Source organism: Cyprinus carpio, chromosome B1 (genome assembly GCF_018340385.1).
Source record: "Cyprinus carpio isolate SPL01 chromosome B1, ASM1834038v1, whole genome shotgun sequence".
NCBI lineage: Eukaryota > Metazoa > Chordata > Actinopteri > Cypriniformes > Cyprinidae > Cyprinus > Cyprinus carpio.
In genome coordinates, this window is record NC_056597.1 from 35112042 (window position 1) to 35126555 (window position 14514).

Consider the following 14514-nt stretch of genomic DNA (forward strand, 5'->3'; position numbering starts at 1 on the left):
GGAGACTCCACTGGGCCAAGCCCAGGAGGAGCCCTGCAAACATGCTCCTGCGGGGCCCATGCTGGCTTTTTGCGGGCACAGTGGGCTAGGGCCTAAACAATCCCGGTGTGGGCTTGCTCAGGTGAGGCCCAAGCTTTGGGCTCACCGTGAGCTCTCTGTGAGCAGCCCACACTATGGGACTGCCCACATTAATCCAATGATGGCTCAGTATGGGCCAGCCCGTTCGGGCCCAGAGCAATTTTTGTACCTTTGGGCCCTTGAAGGTTTTGTGTAGGCAGCCCTGTAATGCAACTAGGAGAATACTAACATTGACTGGTCATTCTTTAGTCACTCAGTTGAACTGGAATGGCTCAAACCAACAGAACCTGCTGTTTCATATAGGCCAGGGATCATCAATTCTGGCTCGCAAATCCACTTTCCTGCAGAGTTTAGGTGTGTTTGACTTGAAGCACGGCTACAGACGGCGGTCAGCGAGATTAGCTGGATGCAGTTGGGAAAACGGAGCCATCAAGTCTTACATTTTCTGCTCCCGGTAGTGATACTCTCGCGGTGTTTGCATATTTTATCACAGATGAAGTAAATTAAATGCAACATTTGTCAAATACACAGACAGTTCAGAAATGTTTTTACTTTTACTATTATAAAAACAGATTTGTGAGCATTATTGGAATTGAGGATGTTATAATAAACCCGAAACACACGTGATCGTTGTCATGCGGCCAATCGTGAAACAGTGGTGTCACCATCAGCGCTCCTGCAGCCGCTCTGGAGAAACTGCGCCGTCTGAGTCACCTGTCTGCTCTCGGAGTGCTAACACTTTACTTTGATGCCACACGTGACAGTCACACGGCGTCAGTGCCGTCTCAAGTCAGAAAAAATTTCTAACCTGCATGCATTGCTTCATGTCAGATTTCGATCGATCTGCGCAGCACAGCGTTAAGCTGAACACACCTTTTAGCTCTAAACCTAATCAAACACACCTGAGCATGCTAATCAGTGTCTTCATTAGAAAATCGCAGGTGGGTGAGTTTGATCAAAGTTGGAGCTAAATTCTTATTTTCTTTATCTAAATTATCTTTACGCTGAAGGAGAAACATTCTCATGAAATGGCACTCACTTGTTTTGGTGGGCTGAAATGCCATTTGTTCTTGCAGCTACATAATCAGACTTCAGTATTTGGAGAAAATGGAGGTTACCCCTAGCATGATAGCACACAATGTGTGTGAACTGTATCGAAAGGGAAAGAAATGATCCCATCCCAGGGTGGAAATTAAGTTTGAAATTATGTTCAGCATGCATAGATAGAAAGATAGATAGTGTTTTATGTATGTACAAAACAGGAATAAGTGTGATTCCTCTCATTCATTAACAGACACTCACACAAACTCACCTGCTTCTCTTCGGTGTTGATAATGACCAGATCCCCACCATGATCCCTGCAGTACTGCCTGCTGTCAGACCAGCTCTTCTCCTCTTCACATACATACAACGCATCTGGACCCCACAGACTGGCTAAGAGAAACACACTTTTATATATACAGAAGAAAAAGGTAAGACTATTTCACAAAATCATTGGATAACAGGATTGTTGATTCCAATTCAAATTCCTATGTGTTTTGCTCAATTCAATTCAAATTCACACTCTTGAACCAAAAGGAGGCTGAATTTTACAGAAGCTGCTTTCCATCACAGTTTAGTAAAAATTACGATTATGTTAGTCATAATACCAAAAATCTTCCTAGTAATAAAAACAAACATCCTCACAATAATTACAACTTTGTCTCTCATAAGCATCAAAAACTTTCTTGTAATAATGACTTAAATCAATGAAGTGTGATTTGAAGAAATATGCTATATAAACCAGCTTTCAAATATTTCTGTAGTTTTTACAAGGTATGCCAATTTCACTGGTTAAGGTTAGGGTCAGGTGTGGGGTAGGTTTAGGTTTAGCATTTTTTGTAGCATAGTTTAGGAAATCAACACTGTGATTGACACAACCAATAAAATCTTTAGAATCAGCAGTGGGGCAGAGTTTGCACTTCCCGCCCCCATTTGGAGATTTCCAGGTTGTAGTTATACCCTTCTCCAACCCTGCAGTAAAACCAAAACATTTCGATTGCCTCCTGGTGGCTAGCTGCTCTCACAAAGATTTGCGTTCTCTCGCAAAACCAGTGCTGTGTTTCCCAAAAGCATCGTAAGCCTAAGTTGATCGTAGCTCCATTGGGGAAAATGGTTCTTCACTGCAAAACTTTGATGTAAAAAAACAGCCAAATTCTAACAGTAATATCCTGTATCCATTAAAAGTAATATACCATACAAAACAATACATTCTGGGTAATATTTGTTGTTTTCGTTAAAGTATAGCCTACTGCAGTATAACTGTGAATTATCAGTGCTCAGAGTAAACACTAAAAATCACAACCTACACCCTCATTCACTATTCCCTACATGAGTTTACTAATACAGTCCACCTGACAGAGAGAATGAGTGAATGAGTGAATTCAGACACTGATGAACAGCTGCTGTTAACAAGCAGAATGACTCAAAATAAAAGACATTAACGCCCAGTTTCACAGACAGGGCTTAGATTAATTTCCTCTACAACATGCAGCAGTTACATATTTGCCTGTATGAGTCTTTCCCAGAAAATAAACAAAATAATACGCCCTTAGACATAATATATTAACTAAATACATTAAACAATGAGGCGGGACAATTGTATTCTTATGCATATTACAAAACAACATCCAGAGTGAGGAAAAGGGCTCAGAAAATCACTCTGGATCCCTCATATCCAAGCCATCTCCTTTTTGAACTTTTGCCATCTGGTCAGCACTACAGAGCAACGAAAAGAGTCCTGGTTGTTTTAAACTTCTTCCATTAAGGGTAACAGAGACTACATGCTTCTGTGAACCTTCAGTGAAGCAGAATGTTTTTCTGAACTCTTCTCCAGATGTGTGGCTTGACACAAACCTGTTTCTGAGCTGTACAGTCAGTTCTTTTGACCTCAGTGCTTGATTTTTGCTCTTATATGCATTATCAGCTGTTAGACCTTTTATTAGGCGTGTGCCTTTCCAAATCATGCCCATTCAGTTGAATTTGCCACAGCTAAATTTCAACTGTCCCAAATAAGGATATGAATACTTATGCAATGGAATAGTTTTTTTTTTTTTTTTAATACGTTTGCAAAGATGTTAAAAAACAGTTTTTTGCTTTACCATTATGGTGTATGGGGGGACTGATGTGGGGAAAAAAGCCATTTAAAGCAGTTAAACACAAGGCAGCAACATAACAAAATGTGACAAAAAATGAAGGGATATGAATACTTTCACAAAGCACTGTGTGTGTGTGTGTGTGTGTGTGTGTGTGTGTGTGTGTGTGTGTGTGTGTTTATTATCTTTGTGTTGTTGTTGTCTCTGTGTATTGGAAGCTTGTGACAATAAAACAAATTCCTTGTAAAAGGAATGTTAAAGCTCTTTCTGACATCTGATTTCTGACTTACAGTGCACTGGACACAAAATCCCCAGTGTCAAATTAGCACTGCTGGGTGTCTATATGGGGCCACACTACAGAGTGTTAAAAGTAACACTGAAGCAGTGTTAAAGTTATATAATTAAGTTATTAATTAATTTATGAGTGCGCATTAGTGATGAACACCTGCAACATTCTTCTGTGAAGAGAAACAACAAGAACAGAAAAAAAGAGAAACACAACAACTACAACTGAGTTCCAGTCACAGGCTTAGATGAAATCATCTGATATAAAACATTAAATCTCTCAAGATCTCAGCAGAGGAGGATTAAACAACTTCACAAACAGCATCACCAGCTTCACTTATTACTAACCAGTTTTACTTTATTTCTGTCATACAAAAGTTCTTATTGAGAATTAACAGAGGTTTATTTTCATATTTTATTGGATTTTATTTAAAGGTTACCATCATTGCAATCAGTGTTTTCTTTGGTTGGGCTCTTCACCCTTGACTTTATATATTTTTTTCTCTGGCTGCTGTTATTCTGTGTTTATAAAACACATTATTATAGCAAAGAAAACATGGCAAAAATGTGATCAGGTGATATAAGCTGCTTGATGCTGACAAAGTAATCATGTAGTGTCTTGATAGGGCTGTATTACTCGAGTCCGGACTTGGACTCGAGTCCGGACTCGAGACATTTTTCTATCGTCTCGGACTTGTCTCTGTCTCGGCGGTGTTTGCACTCGGACTTGTCTCGGACTTGGTCATTGGACTCGCTGTCGAGTCCAGCAAAAAAAAAAAAAAAAAAGCACTCCCCTTCAAAACAAAACCACATTTGCATGTCGCGACTGAAAACGTGTGGAAAACACTAGGCGCGCCGCTTTCTCCTTTTTTTTCCAAAGCACTCTGTAGCCTGCGCTCTATGCTTGCGCTCCAGTGGCGTCTGCTGTTGCTAGGCAACCATGACCCGCTCTCCATGAAGCCGCAGAAGTTTCAGCAAAAAAAATCCCTTGCAGTAGCTCTGCTATTAAATACATTTTAAAAATGGCTATCCTTGTACAGCTATGATCACCTGTTTCTCCATCTTGGCTTAGCTTTCAATTTTGTTACAGGAAAGGATGTGCATGACCAGCGGCGCACTTGCTGCGTTCTGAAAAGTTTAGATGTTTCTAATTTAATTTTCTACCTGTTAGATTGTGTTTTATTTACGTCTACACATAGGTAGCCTTCAATTTACCAATAATGAAATACTTATTAATTTTGTACAGTATAGGGGTTGCAAGACTACTGATTTCTACTAGTCGATTTTTTATTTTATTTTAGTTACTCAACTAGGCCTACTCGTGGTTCATGCTATTGTAAATGAAAACAAATTCAATTTTATTTATTTTTTTATCAATAAACGCTTATAAATTTATAGCCTTATGCAACAATTACATATGTACATTTGCAAAACTTTATAATAACAACAACAACATTGTAGGCTACGACGTTGTATCCGAATGCAGATACGAACAGTTACTTGACAAGACCGTTATGACTTTTTATATTTTTTTTCATAGTTATTAGTAGTCTGTATTTTTTTACAAAATAATTTTGGCAGCTGTTTTGCCAGTACTTTTGTAAAAACAACATACACTGTAAAAAAAAAGTCCTTGTAGTTTTTTACTACGGCAGCTGTGGTTGCCAGAATACTTTTGTAAAAAATACCGAATGCTGTAAACACAATTAACGAAAAAACAAACAGTATAAAACTTTATTTTACAAACAAGAAAATTTAATGTAAACCAGTTTCAACAACGCCGACTGCTATTAAAATCTGTTTTGTACCTAACATACTGACAACCACCATAATAATGCAGGTATTAAAAGAGAAAGCCCACATTGAAGAATCGAAGTTCACACAAGTAGCATTCGCCACAAGCTTTATATTAATATATGAAGGGGCACAAAGTCATTCATGCAAACACAACAACACCATCATGGTGACACACGATACTTAAACAATTCAATAAACTTTCATTAAACAGCAGAACATGTAACATAAAGCCCAAATGTACAACTGATAACAAAAAACTAATTAAAAAACATTTATTTAAACAAAATACTTTCAAATGTGGATGCGTCACAAATTCTGGGAATATCAACATTGTTTTTGACTGTAAAATTATACATTGATTTTTGGTCTTTTATTTCTAAAACTGTAAATTACACGAAACTGGTTAGATCTTTTACAGTTTTTCCCATTGTATATAGTTTAACCTATTAACACTTTGTACAATTTTTAAACAAAATTGTACAGTTAAAATGACACTTATTTTTTACAGTGTACTTGACAAGACCGTTATGACTTTTTATATTTTTTTTCATAGTTATCACTGAACAAGTATGTCGTGTTAAACTAAAATAACTATTAATTTCTAAAATAATATTTATCATGCAAGCAGAGAGATGTCATGACAAACATTTAGTGATCATTTGAACACGACTGAATCCATTCAATGCGCACATTTTCATTACGCAGAACTTTTTAAGCAAGTCTCAATGTTTAGTGAACTTCACTAAACTAATGTGGGTGTGCCGCGCAAACCAGCAAAAGATAACGATGCAAACATGTAGGACAAGTAGAAAATGTATCCGTATCTACGCTAATTATTAGCCTACTCTTGAGAGAGAACAGGTTTGTTTTTAAGAGACTGAGACCCGCAACGCGGCTGTTTGATTGTTGAGCGCGCTGTGCTTATTCCATTCATTCGTTTCATATCGTAGCCTAAGGTTTAAATCATCGCCTTTTAAATATATACAAATAATATAACGTGTATGATGTATTATTATATGTGATATTACTCCTGCCAAGCTCTGATTTCTGAGAGATGCACAGAGAGGAAACACTAATGCGGTGTTTGATTTGCACTCTTTTCACTCATAAAGTTTACATTCATTCACTTCACACTCGTGACTATAGAGATCTGTGTATACTATTGCGCTGATCACATGACTCAGCTGTTATCTAGCAAACACCGGACTGTGCCAGCTTCAGCCGATTATTCAGGCAGAATTATTCCTTGTCCGTTATTCGTTTTTGAAGCCATTATCCAGGTTAGGCATAACTAGGCATAATTAGGCACACGCCTAATTATTACATTAGGCCTACATATTTTTACATACAACATAGATAAGGTCATAGAAAGTAACAGCTCCACGCAATATTGTAATCCTAAAATTCATGCACTTGCAAACTCTTTGTATGCATTATGGTTAATACATGTTCGAGTAGTCGATTGTTTCCGACAAGCTCTAGTATGACAAAAATTTCGCTGTATTTATGTGCGCATGCCCAGTAGAGCCAAACGTATCCCTTCTAGCCTTAACTGCGCGCATTGTCATATCCCGAGCTTTGCGTGTGTGTGTGCTGCACCAAGGCATCAGTCATTTTAATTTTTGACCACAGACATGCAGCATTATAAAGTAAATAAAATGTAAATAAAGTACATAAAAATAATTCGACCCTACAGCTTCAAACTCGGTCCTAGAGGGCCGGTGTCCTTTAGAGTTTAGCTCCCAACCTAATTAAACACACTTGAACCTGCTAATCAAGCTCTTACTAGACACACTAGAAACATCCAGATAGTGTTGAGGCCAGTTGGAGCTAAACTCTGCAGGACACTGGCCCTCCAGGATCTAGTTCGGAGACCCCTGTCCTACAGAGTTGTTACTTTGCACATGCTTTTTGATCATTACAAATAATAATGTAAAATTATTTTCTTAGAATAGGATGCTGTCTCTCGCATCACATACATTAGTTAAGTATGTGGTCTTGAAGAGGATCCTTTTTTTCTCTCATTTGGACTCGGTCTTGACTATCACTACAAACTCTTGAACATTCACTTTACTGGAACTCGAACCTCTTTGGACTCGGTCTTGACTTGGACTCTAAACTTTTGGACTTGGACTTGACTTGGACTCGACAAAGCTGGACTTGACTACAGCTCTATGTCTTGATTCACTGATTGTTACATTATACACTGTTGACTAAAGTAGCCCTTTGTTTCTACAGATTGTGTTTTTGACCATGTGAACAGTTTTATAAAGATGTTGTGCACAAGAAGTTTTTATTTACGGCACACTTTGACATGAAGAATCTAGATTTTCTAGATTAAGAGACTGTTGACTTTTTCACTACATGTGGTTAAATGACACAGTCATAATTTGGGTCTGAGGCGTTTCAGACTGGAAGTCTATATTCTTCATGAATGCCAGTGTCCAATGATATCACTTCCCTCATAGGTTAAGTACCATTAAAACAAAAGTAGTCATCATTCTAAGGACCACAGCTCATCTGTGAAGACATACTGGAAGACACAAAAGAAGAAGAACAACAACAAAAAAAATGCAATTAGAGGACTTTTATGATAATGCTACATACAGAAGTGTTAAGAATACAACTGGACTTCAAACACACCGCGACAATGAAAGAAAAGCTTGCAATCACAGTAAGAAGAAAATTCAGTTTGAACCAGAGATGATGTCATGATGATTTCATGAAAAAAAAATATATATCTAGTTTTACTTTTTCACCATATGATCTTGTTTGCATATTTTACTGTCGTAAATCAAGATGTTCGCCATTATAAAAATACTTAATTTATTAATAAATGCTTCATTTATGATAATATTAATTGTTATAAATTGATACATTGTTGTAATTTTTGTAAATATTATAATTAAATATGTTTGTGTTCTCTTCCTGTCTGACAGGAGGAAGACGGTTTTTAAGGCCAATCAGTCTGTGTCTTAAGGATAATTTGTCTTCTACTGATTGCTGCCATCATACTGCAGCACTTTCAGGCCACTAATAAGTGAGGTTAGTACAAATAGTTTTCTTGCACAAGAAGTTTCATTTTCCTAGTTTTTAAATCTTGAGTTTGTGTGTGTCTGTTAATGAATGCCTTGGTAGTCCTATTCACACACAGACACATATCTTCATTCATCAAGGAGAGTGTGTGGTTTGGTTTGTCTGACTCAGAGAATGGGGTCAACATGAAATGGGTGGATAATCACTGAATCAAGGGTAAGAGCTAAAACACCATTAGTCCCTGTGTTTACAGGTCATTTGCCAGTTATTGTCTATGTTACACGTTTGCTTGTATGATTCCTGAGTTTTCCTGCCTGTTTCCGAGTGGATATACAGTATATTAAAGACTGTTCTTTTGTATTCCCTGCTCTCCGTGAGTTTGATCTGCCAGAGACTCGTAACTTGAAGTCTTACGACCAGAATAAAATATGCCAGATTTTAAATTATTCAGAATCCCAAATGCTCAATTATATCAGCACCAAGATTATTATTTTTTTTATTAATATACTTTTTTTTTTTACATAAATTCATGTTCCAGTTATACTTCATGTTAACACATTTTTCAGATTAAATAAATTAACATTACTTACACTATCAAGAAAACAATAGCAACGACCAATATAATTATTTTTTATGTATAATAACAATGTAATTATTGTTCTATTTGTTGTAACAAAGTAATGTATATTTCTCATCCAGTTTTTTGCTTTTTAAGCATTTTTGCACTTATTTCAAAAGAATTATTAAAGAACGAAGTAACAAATATAAGGTGTATTTAATTTCTTAACTGATGTTCATCATTTCTTTTACGAGTCAAATTATTCTCAGATCATCAGTCATCAAAGCTCGGTAAACACCGCAGGAACAGGGGCCAAAAGTCTTTAAACAGAACGTGTGAAATTTGCCCATGTCAGTACACACTGTTTTTCCACCTTAATGCAACAACACATTCTGCAGCCAATGAAGTTGCTGTATTTTAGACTATATTTGCATATGTAATGCAATGGTACATTGGCACATATGTATACAACACATCAGATGTGATATTTATTTATGATTTGTAACATTTGTAGGCCTAATATTTGCATTGTTTTATTTAAGTGTTTTTTTTCTCGCTCTCATCTGTTTTCTGAGGAGACACTGACTTCTCCATTAAGTTATTGGAGGAAAAAAACTCCCCTGTCAGTACCACAAAGATGAATTCATCAGAAGCTGTAGCAGAAGTGAAAGTGCAGAAATGTGAAATGGAAAATACTTTTCTTTTAATAAAATATATATATGGTTGTAGTTTTTAAAAGAGCTGTCTTCAGCAGTTTAAAGGAATAAAGCAAAAGAAAGAAAAACGAGTTTAAATATTTTAGAATTTAAACTAATGCAAATTACATAATATATTTTTAAACGTACGCTTATTTTTTTGAAAACAGCTGTCTTTTTCCTCTTTTCACACTAATTAGTTGAGAGCCTGCCTATAGGATAGCTTATATAGACTGTAAATGGGTCATTCCATGAAATTTGTGCACAGACAAACAGAAGGACACACAACACCCTTAAAATATTATATCTCCTAGAAATGTGCTAACTCAACAATGAACTGACTTAAACTGAAAAAAATTGACTGTTTACTACTGTCACACAACTATGCCAAGTAAGTGCAAAACAATATAACGCCGTTTATAATGTTAAAACTATACAGTATTATATAAACAAATATGTGCAGTGTGCTGAAGAATGTATGTCCTTTCATCCTTGTTATTCTGGTCAGTCCTGTGAGTGACTAAGATGTCAATCCTGTCACTGTCATTAATTTAGTAATAATTGTAAAAATTATATTTGATACAGCCTATTGGAGAAAGCGTAACAGCTAACTTGGATCACGTGTCCCTTAATAACCAATCACATTACAGCCATCATGGATTTTCAGTCAGAGTTGTGCGACACTCAATCTCCGTTTATGGATACACAAAAATAAGTGTAATTTTAACTGTAAAAATTTGTAAAAATGCTACACTGTAAAAAGTGATTCTCTATATTTACTCAATATAATTGTGTCAAAAGATTACAAGCAATATTATTAATTAAATTGAACACATTTTAATTAATTAGAATTAACCATTCAAAATGAGTAGAATAACATGAAAAAATTAAGTAAACTTTTACACAAAAAAATATCGATTTCAGTGGACAAAAACACAAACAAAGAAAAAAAAAACACTATGCTAAAGAATACTATGTTATGCATGCCAGGCCAGTAGTTGGCGATCATGAAACACCCTTCGAAAACATTATATGCATGCACACGACGTCAAACCTTTTACAAATTCACATTTTTTGTTGCTTACATAGATATGATACAGGCATCATGTTCAAAAGGTTGTGTCTTAAGGCCCCCAAAAACAGAGTTATTGAAGACACCTAAAGTTCACGAACAGAATCACTGAAGGAGAAAAAAATCAAAATTTTGGTTACCAACACATTGAACATATATATATATAATATTGAACATAAACATATATAGTTTTAAACATTCTTTTTCTTGCTGTAGTTGTGATACAGCAGCTAGACAAGCCAAGAAGGAAATGAGATCAGGTGGTGTTATTTGTTTTGACATCATCATTTGGTTTCTGACTTGGGTGTGTCTTGTCAATAACAGGTGCCCTGTGGTTGTACAATATAAGTTCTGGTATTTACAGCATATTCAGAGAAACTCTTAGAAGCACTTCTGATCAAAACCTTTTATAAAGGAAAAGAATATTTTATTTAGGCACACGGACATCAAGAATCAGCCTGAGAACCTCAACAATGGTGACCTTCAAAAAGCATGTTGCACTGCATTCTGGGTTCCACCAATCAAAACTCATTTATCGTTCCCATTATGCTTTGCAGCATGAATAAATTATGAGCAACATATCTTTAGTAGCTTGTTTTGCGATGCTTACAGTTCATCTGTATATGCTGTTTGTCACCATTTTTGAGATTCATACGCTGGTTCTTGATGTCACTCTGTGCCAAAAGAAGGTTCCCCTCTCTTTGTTTTAATCAGAATTCTTAAACTCTGGATTATACTGAAAATTCCAGGTCTTTTACTGTTGAATCACAGCGCTGCTATAATGAATCTTAATTTAACTCAGAGATCAGCCTCTAAATGAGTTCAGATATTCAGGTAAAACAAAGATTATGTAAAAGCATAACCAACACCACCTGATCATCTTTTCTCTTAGCTTGTCTAGCTGTTATAACTGAGTTACAACAGCAAGACAAAATGTAATATTAAATCATCAAGGGTCAGGAGCCCAACTAAAGCAAACACTGACCACCGTAATGGTAACCAAAATTTTGATTTTTCTCCTTCAGTGATTCTGTTCGTGAACTTTAGGTGTCTTTAATAACTCTGTTTTGGGGGCCTTAAGACACAACCTTTTGAACATGATGCCTGTATCATATCTATCAAAAAATGTGAATTTGTAAAAAGTTTGACGTCGTGTGCATGCATATGTTTTCGAAGGGTGTTTCATGATCGCCAACTACTGGCCTGGCATGCATAACATAGTATTCTTTAGCATAGTGTTTTTTTTGTTTGTTTGTTTGTTTGTTTTTTGTCCACTGAAATCAATATTTTTGTGTAAATTTTACTTAATTTTTTCATGTTATTCTACTCATTTTGAATGGTTAATTCTAATTAATTAAAATGTGTTAAATTTAATTAATAATATTGCTTGTAATCTTTTGACACAATTTTATTGAGTTAATATAGAGAATCACTTTTTAAAGTGTAGGGATAAAAACTGTTAATAGGTTAACAGTAAGTTCCCGTACTATATACAGGGAAAAACTGTGTAAAAGGAGCCTCCGGTTGTGCAGGAACATACTATTGGAGAAAAGATCTAACCAGACATTTCATGTAATTTTACAGTAATATGCTGTTAATTTTACAGTTTTTTAGAAGGAAAAAAGAACAAATCAATGTATAATTTACAGTCAAAAACTGTAAAATGATATTCCCAGAATTCCCTGCATGACACTCCACATTCGAAAGTATTTTGTTTAAATAATCATATTTTTTAATAGTTTTTGTTATCAGTTATGTATATTTGGGCTTTATGTTACATCTTCTGTTGTTTAATGAAAGTTTATTGCATTATTTAAATATCATGTGTGTTACCATGTTTTGTGTTTGCATGAATGACTCTCTGCACCTTCTATACATTAATATATACTTCTGCTTGTGGCCTATGTAAGTAAATAACAATTTATTATTAGTCAGGTAAAATCACACCAATTACATAATGAAACGATTAGAAGCCAATTCAGAGTTAAATTCAGTTCCAATTCAGATAAATATATAACACTGATTGCTCAAAGATTGGATCTAAGAGATGCATACTTGACAGTACAGAGACACACAACAGTATGTGAATTCTAGTGCAAAGCTCCTGAGATTTACATATGCTGTGGGGGGTCAAATGACAATAACACCACTTTGCTTATATACCCAGACCAGAAACAAATAAATCTTCAAATCAGTTGTAAAAACATAAAAGACCTTTTGGTTTTTATAGGTTCTCATGACCCACGGTCCCACCTGGCTGGAGATAGATAACCATTCTCACAGACTCTGAGGGGGACAAACCCCTCAGGAGCAGAGCAGGATTCTTCAAAAGTTTTAATCTTTCTCATAATATAAGTGACTGCTGTGAAATTGAGATCATTTTAACAAATCATGACACCAAACATGAAGGGGAAAAACAGCAGATTCACAAGATGATATGTGGTGGTGAATGGAAAATTAAATATTTCCAGGTTAATATAATTATATATTATTATTATTGTCATATTCATACAGATATTATGTATTATGAATTGCCTTTTGAAGTTATCTTAATGACTTTTGGGTGCTACTTTTTACTTACTCATTTGTTCATTTATTATTTATACAATTAAATTAAGCATGTATTCTCAACATATATTATCAATTGTGTGATGTAAGATGTATGTTTATTTTAGTTCCAGATGTGCAGGTTTAATAAGCTCCCTATAATACTCTATGGATGGTTAAACATGACTAAACACAATTGTAGGGGGCTTACCCTTCTCTTATCTGATCTCACTGAAATGTATAAGAATGTATGGACTTCCTGACTTGGGGCTTCTTCTATACTTTCACACTTCTCTTCACTTCTACTTCTCTTTCTCGCATCTTGCATTAACTATAAGGCGCCTATTATTGCTAAATCACAATTGCTGAATTAGGTTAAAAGAGAAGTCTCTGGCTGAAGATTCAGCTCTCCCCGACAGGAGTCGGCACTTCTCGTTCGCTACAAAAAAATCGGCTCTTAGAGCAAGCTTGTTCGTGAACGACACATCACTAGTTTCGACGCCAGAGCAGGAGTAGACAAGAATGGTTCCTAAGCGATCGAGGTGTTCTGTTGTTGGATGTAATGATGAACATAGCAGTCGTCATTTACTCCCGACATCTGAGCCGCTGAAGATGCAGTGGATTAGCTTTGTTTTTGAAGGGAATGCGCTCCGATCTACCTAAATGTGTTTATGTTCGCGCAAATCATTCGTGATCCGCCTCCCCTACAGAAGAAGTGAGTATAAGGTTCTTTTATGAATCGTTGCAAATCACCTTTCCTAATAATGTGCTAGTTAGCAAGTTACATTATCACATTACAGCCTTGATGTCATGGATTTTCAGTCAGAGTCGTTCGACACTCAATCTCCGTTTACGGATACAATTGGAATGAATGAGAAGTGCCGTAAGCTGAATCCCACCTGTCGCGAAAAGTCTTCTCTTATAAAAGAGCATTTTTTTTTCATCATAAAATCTAAAAATAGTTGAATCCAATAGTATTGTTTAGTGTAAAACAAGTTGAAGATTGAAGATTAGCAGATAGGCTGTAGATTCATTAAATGATAAGCCATTTCCTCTAAAAAGCTGTTTATTCAGTGTAGTGAAGCCTCTCCTCTATTGACATCCATCACAACAGCCTCTGGTCTCCTTTCCCATGTACTGCCAGACCAGAAGTGTTAGCTTTAGCCGTTACTGGTTGCAGGATTGCCTTCTAGTGGCTTTGCGCAACCCTGAAAAGATGCAGAGCGGCAGGTGTATAAAAGCAGGGCAATGTATGTAATTGCATGTGATTTGTTGATGTTGTGTTGGCCAGTAAACAGGAAAGCATCTTCT

At 35.9% G+C, this 14514-nt stretch overlaps 1 protein-coding gene across 1 annotated transcript in view; it reads right to left on the reverse strand.

Annotated features, from left to right (window-relative positions):
* The window catches only part of LOC109063851 (CD209 antigen-like protein D), a 108356-nt gene that overhangs the window by 40428 nt on the left and 53414 nt on the right, over positions 1-14514 (reverse strand). The window lies entirely within an intron of this gene.